This window comes from Enhydra lutris, unplaced genomic scaffold (assembly GCF_002288905.1).
Source record: "Enhydra lutris kenyoni isolate GAN:26980312 unplaced genomic scaffold, ASM228890v2 scaffoldscaffold69, whole genome shotgun sequence".
Lineage (NCBI taxonomy): Eukaryota > Metazoa > Chordata > Mammalia > Carnivora > Mustelidae > Enhydra > Enhydra lutris.
In genome coordinates this window covers 8,310,109-8,316,853 of record NW_019154153.1, presented here as the reverse complement: position 1 = coordinate 8,316,853, position 6,745 = coordinate 8,310,109, and the positions used below count along the sequence as shown (strand labels likewise).

General features: G+C 37.0%; 1 pseudogene; it reads right to left on the bottom strand.

The window, feature by feature from the left end:
• Positions 1-974: 974 nt before the first annotated feature.
• On the bottom strand, positions 975-1,890 carry LOC111159704 (annotated as a pseudogene).
• Between the last annotated feature and the right edge of the window lie 4,855 nt (positions 1,891-6,745).

The window sequence follows — 6,745 nt, the reverse complement described above, 5'->3', positions numbered from 1 at the left end:
AAACTACTTTAAGATTTAAAAGGTAAATACTAAGAAATAATAGTATATTTAATACTCAAGTGATTGAAGTCTGGGGAACAATGGCTATAATCTAACAAATCACATGTCTAAAAAGTGATTTTGAGGGGTGCCTGGGAGGCTCAGTGGGTTAAAGCCTCTGCCTTAAGCTCAGGTCATGATCTCAGGGTCCTGGGATCGAGCCCTGCATTGGGCTCTATGCTCCTCGGGGAGTCGGCTTCCTCCTCTCTCTCTCTACCTGCCTCTCTGCCTACTTGTGATTTCTGTCAAATAAAATAAAATCTTTTTAAAAAAGTGATTTCGAAAGAAACTACAAACATGGTCTAGAAAGGAAACACATTACTTTGTTCTGTGATGTTCTAGAGATAAGCTCAAAAAAGCCTTCTCCTAGATCAAGTGATTTCCAGAGTTAAGATTCAAGCAAAAATATAACAGGAAAAAGAACCAATTCTACACCATCCTAGACTTCATAAACTCAAGATACTATAAGAGTGCAAGTAATCTGATATTTAGCAAGTTATTTTAAACATAAACTCCATGGCATCTTTTTGTCTGGGCTATTCTTATGCCTCACAAAGTCAAACCCAGGCTATAGAGTCCCCACTTGGTCTCAGAGCATGTACCACACACATTTTTTGATTGAACTCTTCAGAAGGATTCAGGACCACTGGCCAAGTCTCCAAATGGCTTCTGACTGTTCTTCCATGGTCATGGCCCAGGAGAGAGACATCTCCTCCTCCTCTGAATAATCATCTCATGACTAATGTGAGGAGCTTGCCTAGCAGGAACTGCAAGCTCCCAGGCATGATATGCTGATTTAAAACAAACAGGATAGTTGGAGAGAAAGAAAGCAGAGCTTCTCGATTGTGGTGAATGGTTTCTTCATCACAGTGGCAGTTAGGATATGCTCCCTCCTTTTTCCCCAGATGCCAGGGCAGTGTGTCTGAAGGATGGGGTCAGACATAATTAGGAGCCTTGCTCTGGGCTTGCCTTAGTCAGATCTGCAGTGTGGAACAAACGCTTCCACAGTCACGTGAAAGAAAAGCTGCCACAGGTTGAGCAATTCATAGAGATACATGTTGCACAGACAGATTAAACCAAAAGTCAAAAAAGATTTGACATTCGGCCAGCCAGGGTAATAGGCAAGTAAATAACACTGGGAAAGACAGGCTGCTGTTCCAAGGAAAAAATGCAATGATGTAATTAAAATCTTCACCATCACTCTGCAAAAGACTTTTCTATGGCATGAAACCCTCTAATTAAATTCAGAGCTACATATAAGACTGAGGATAAATGCCACAATCTCTGACAGAGCCACTGGTTCCAGTCGCAGGTGAGCAGAAGAAATCTTACCAGCACCTTTAGAGTCAATAGAAAATGCAGATGCGACTCCATGGGCCGACCCCAGTTCACACGCAGAATTTGATAAAGGGGCCTCGGTTTGATTTCCATCTGCATGTCTGATAGATTTATCTCTGTTGAAAGAGAACCGGGATAATTAGAGCGCTGCTTGGTCCTCTGAATGAAATTATCAAGCTCAATGAAACAGTATGGTCTGACAGCAGGGTTTGTCTTCATCATGTTATAAGTAGTAGTGAACTCCTTCTGAAGCTCATCCAGGAAAGAGAAGACCAGAGCATTTGGGTAATTTTCAGGGCACAACATCATGTAACTCATTCCCAGAGAGCTAATAAAATGAATATTATAAAGTCCAGTTTTCAGGGTACATCCATCAGGAAGCTGAGCAAGTTTCTTTGAAAGTGTTTTAAAATGTTTTCTGCAGTCCTGCATGCCCGGGCCTTGTTCATAGTCAGTGGAAGCAGAAAGTGGCAGCCCATCACGAATGACTGACGCAGATAAAATTATACACATTTCAACCAGCAGAGGAGACCTGTCCAGCCGGGACCCATTGCTCCAAGAGACGTGAGCCGCAGTCTATTTGTACCTGTTTAAATTGTTTTCATCAAAGTTTTATGGCTCTGGGTGTACATGTCTTTCACCAACTTTGTTAAGTTTATTCCTAAGCATTTTGTTCTTTTTGATGTTAATGTAAATTGAATTTTTAAATTTCTTTTCAGACAGTTCATTGTCAGTGAATAAAAAACTACTGATTTTTGTGTGTTGATTTGAAGTGGTGAGAATGGTTATCCTTGTTTTACTCCAGATCTTAATAGCTTTTAGCTTTTCACCATTGACTATGATGTTAGATATAGGTTTTTTCTATATGGCCTTTATTGTTTTAGGTAAGTACTTTTTGTATCAAATTTGCTGGGAGTTTTTAATCACAAAAGGGTGTTAAATTTTGTCAAAAGCATTTTTGGCATGTGGCAGGATGATTGTGTGATACTTATCCTTTATTCTGTTATTATGGTGTAACACATTGACTGATCTGCGTATATTGAAACAACCTTGCATCCTATGGATAAATTCTACAAGGTCATGATTCCTTCAATGTGCTGTTGAATTTGTTTGCTAGTATTTTGTTGAGAGCTTTTACATATGTTCATTATAAATATTGCCCTGTGGTCTTTTTTTGTTATAGTGTCTTTGTCTGTATTAGGGTGATTCTGGCCTTATAAAATGAGTTTGGAAGTTTGAATGGTTTATGACATAGTTGTATTAATTCTCTAAATATGTGGTCAAATTCACCTGTGGAGTTTTTGCTTTTTGTCCTTGGCTTTTGTTGTTATTGGGAGGTTTTTGATTACTGAGTCAACCTTTATATTTGTTATCAGTCTTTCAAATTGTCTATTTCTTCTTAACTCAGTCTTGGTAGGTTGCACATTTCTGACTTTGTTCTTCTTCACTATGTGCTGACCATTCTGGATCTTTTGGTTTTTCATATACACTGTAGAATCAGTTAGTTAATATTCACAAAGTTACTTGCTGGGATGATATTTGGGACTGCATTGAATTTATAGATCAATTTTTGAAGAACCAATATCTTAATAATATTGAGTTTACCTATCCATGAACATGAAATATATCTCCATTTATTTAGATATTTTAAAATTTTTGTTCCATGTTTTTCTTTTTTTCAGTTTTGGAAGTTCTTACTGACATATTTTCAAGCTCAATGATTATTCCCTTGGCCATATCTGGTACTGATGAACCCGCCAAAGGCATTTTTCATTTCTGTTACAGTGTTTTTGATTTCTAACAGTCCCTTCTGAGTTTTTCTTAGAATTTCCATCTTGTGTCTTACATTATTCTTTTTGTTTTATATTACACATCCATTCTTTTTTTTTTTTTAAAGATTTTATTTATTTATTTGACAGAGAGATCACAAGCAGGCAGAGAGGCAGGCAGAGAGAGAGGAGGAAGCAGGCTCCCCTAGAGAGCAGAGAGCCCAATGCGGGGCTCGATCCCAGGACTCTGAGATCATGACCTGAGCCGAAGGCAGCGGCTTAACCCACTGAGCCACCCAGGCGCCCCTACACATCCATTCTTAATGTTGTCCACTTTTTCGTTACAGCCTTTGCATCTTTTTCCTAGTTATTTTAATTCTCAGTCTAATGATTCTGAAATTTCTGCCATAGCTGACTCTGGCTTGAGGCCTGGCTTTGTCTCTCAGACTGTACTTTTTGCTTTTTAATTTGACTTGTAATTTTTGTTGTTGTTGAAAGCTTGACAAGATGTATCACTAAAAAGAAACTGAAGTAGATAGACCTTTAGGGTGAAGCTTTAAGTTTATCTGGCTAGGTGTTATGCCGTGTTTACTGTTTGCTATAGTGTTGGAGGCTAAGATTTCCCCTAGTGTCCTTATCATTGTCTTTCCTGTTGCCTTTGGATTTTCTTAGAAACTTCTAAACTAGGTTGTGAGACTTGCAGTTGTTTGCTTTTTTCAAAGATATATTTCTTTGTTTCTAGTGAAATAGTGGTAGGGAGGGGCAAAGGGAAAGGGGGAGTCTTAAGAAGATTATGCGCTGAGCATGTAGCCTGATGTGGGGCTCCATCTCATGACCCTGAGATCATGACCTGAGCTGAAACTGAGAGTTGGACTCTTAACTGCTTTTGCCATCCAGGCTTCTGAGGGTTACAATTATTTTAGCTATAATCCCCAATTATTCTACAGGAGCCCTACTGATGTGCTGGTGAGGTGTGGGGAGAAGGGGAGCATTCTATAGTCCTATGACTAGGTCTTAGTGTTTTAGTGAGCTTGAGTTGGTATTTCCCTTTCCCAGCATCGAAGACAAAGGGAGCTAGAGTTGAATATTTCTTTTTACTTAGTCCACTTGGTCTTTTTTTTTTCTTTTTCTTTTTTTTTTTTAATTTGACACAGAGAGAGAGATCACAAGCAGGCAGGGCAGCAGGCAGTGGGGGGAAAGCAGGCTCCTCACTGAGCAGAGAGTCCCATGCAGGGCTCCATCCCAGGACCCTAAGATCATAACCTGAGTTAAAATAGTTCTTCTCAAAGAGCAGGCTTTGTGAATGACAATAGAGAGTTCTGTGCATATTTCAAAATGGTTACTTTTCCCCTCCCCTTGTCATGACCACAAGACGATTTTTCTTTGATCTTTAAAGTAAGATTCCTACAGGGGTCCTTAAGTTTAAGTTCAAGAAAGCTCCCTTAAAACGTGATTCTCAGATTTTTTTTAAACTCTCAAACTAGTTCATACTGAGCTTTGAGCATTTCATCGATAACAGTTTAAAGTGTTTCTGCTAATATCAGCTTCAACTGTTGGCTTTTGATTCTGGACTTCTGCTTCTGGTAAGCTGTGATTCTCTGTAACTGTCTGTCAGACTCTCTCGTTTGGGGGACAGAAATTTGCCCTGTGACTTCAATTCTCTGATGACTTTTAAGAAGAGTTGTTGATTTGTTGATTTTTTTCTTATTGTAAGGACAAGGGTGATATCTTCTAAGCTTCTTATATATCAGACCATAAACTGGGATGTGCCCTACACAATGTACTTTTAAAAAATAAATATGAAACTTCAATGTGAAGTTTACATGTTATAGGTTCATAAATTCATAATTACATTTTACCTGTTTGACAGACTCTTTTATAATACATGTTAAGCATTTTGTGCCTATTTATTCTATCAAGAAATATTTGTTTGCTATCTACCATTGCTAGATACTGCACATACAGTGATGGGGAAATGGAATAATGTGGGCTTTATCTTCATCATACCCTACTGTCTCACTTTATTTAATTAATAAGGACATTTAATTTTCACACATAATAGGAACTGTAGAAATGGACAAATCCAGAATTATGAAATGGTTCAGTAGCATGAGGACATTTAATTTGAATTCCTGCTATTTTCTTGACCTTGCCCTCATGGTTGCAAGATGATTACTTCTCCAAGGCTCATATCTTATTTAAAGAGAATTCTCAAGGAAGGAACAGGGAAAATGGGGAGAGGGGGAATAATCCCTTTAAATCATCTATTTTCTTTCACACACAGAATCAAGTGGTTTAATTGCAATAAATTTCCAACTGAGGCTTAAGAGTCATTATTTCAGTATAATCAGTGTGTGTATTTCCTTATAATTTCATGAAACCTACATGTCTGAACAATAGTATATGTTCCAGTTTCTACACATTTAAATGCAAAAAAGGAATCTGTTTTAAAATGTTCAAATAAGTGTACAAACAAAGCTATAGCCAAAGATGGTGGAAACAAGATGAAATGTAAACTTAGTGGGGAACAAAATAATGAAATACCTCAAACTCTTTGACTGGCACATGAAAATCCAAATTTGACATAGGAGTAAGAGAATATGATGTCTTTAAGTTAAGTATAGGTAAAGTTAAACCAAGTGATATACATTGTCAATCCAAATGCCAAATTAAAAAACATGTATGTCAAAATACTGTGGTATATAGATACAGTGGAATATTATTCAGTCACAAAAAGGAAGTTGTGATATGGATGAGCCTTGAAATCATCATACTAAGTGAAATAGGCCAAAAATAAATGAACAATATTGTATGATTTCACTTATATGAGGTACCTGGACTAGACAAATTCACAGAGATAGAAAGCAGAATGGAAGTTACAAGTGACTTGGGCAGCAGGGTGCTGGGAGCCATGGCTCAAATAGGGCAGAGTTTCTGTTTGGAATGAAGAAAAGTTTTTTGAAATAAAGATGATGCTTACATAACACTGTGAGACACTTAACTGAATTGTGCACTGAATTTTGTACCTTTAAAAAGTCATTAAAATGAGACATCTCATGTTATATATATTTTGCCACAATAAAAAAGAAAAAAGTTGAAAGAATCTAGGAAAAATATTAAAGGGGTTATTAGAAGCAATAAAACCAACTAAACATGGGAATTAAGTCTGAAGAATTGCTTTAACTAGGGTTATGAAACTATGTGAATGTAATAAATAATCCTTGAAATAGAAATGGAAAACCTAAAGAAAAATTAGTGGTCATAACAGCAATAACAATATGATCCTCAAATTTTTATTTTAGACACCAAATATGCAACAAGGTAAAGAAGAAAGTGAGGAAGAAAATATTCAAATTTTTTAAATGGTTGGACTATTTTTTTCATAATCGATGTTGCAAAAGTGAGTTTTAAGCCCTTCCCCTAGAGAAGTAACATTTTTCTTTTTTTATCATTTTACCATAGAGCCTTAAACCCAATATATACAGTGGGCATAAGACAAAATTGGGATGAGAATCAGTGGCCTGAAATGCTCATATTCAGCTCAGTCTCTCCCAACTCACTCTGTGGCACACAACCAAAGCTACACTTTTTTTTTTTTT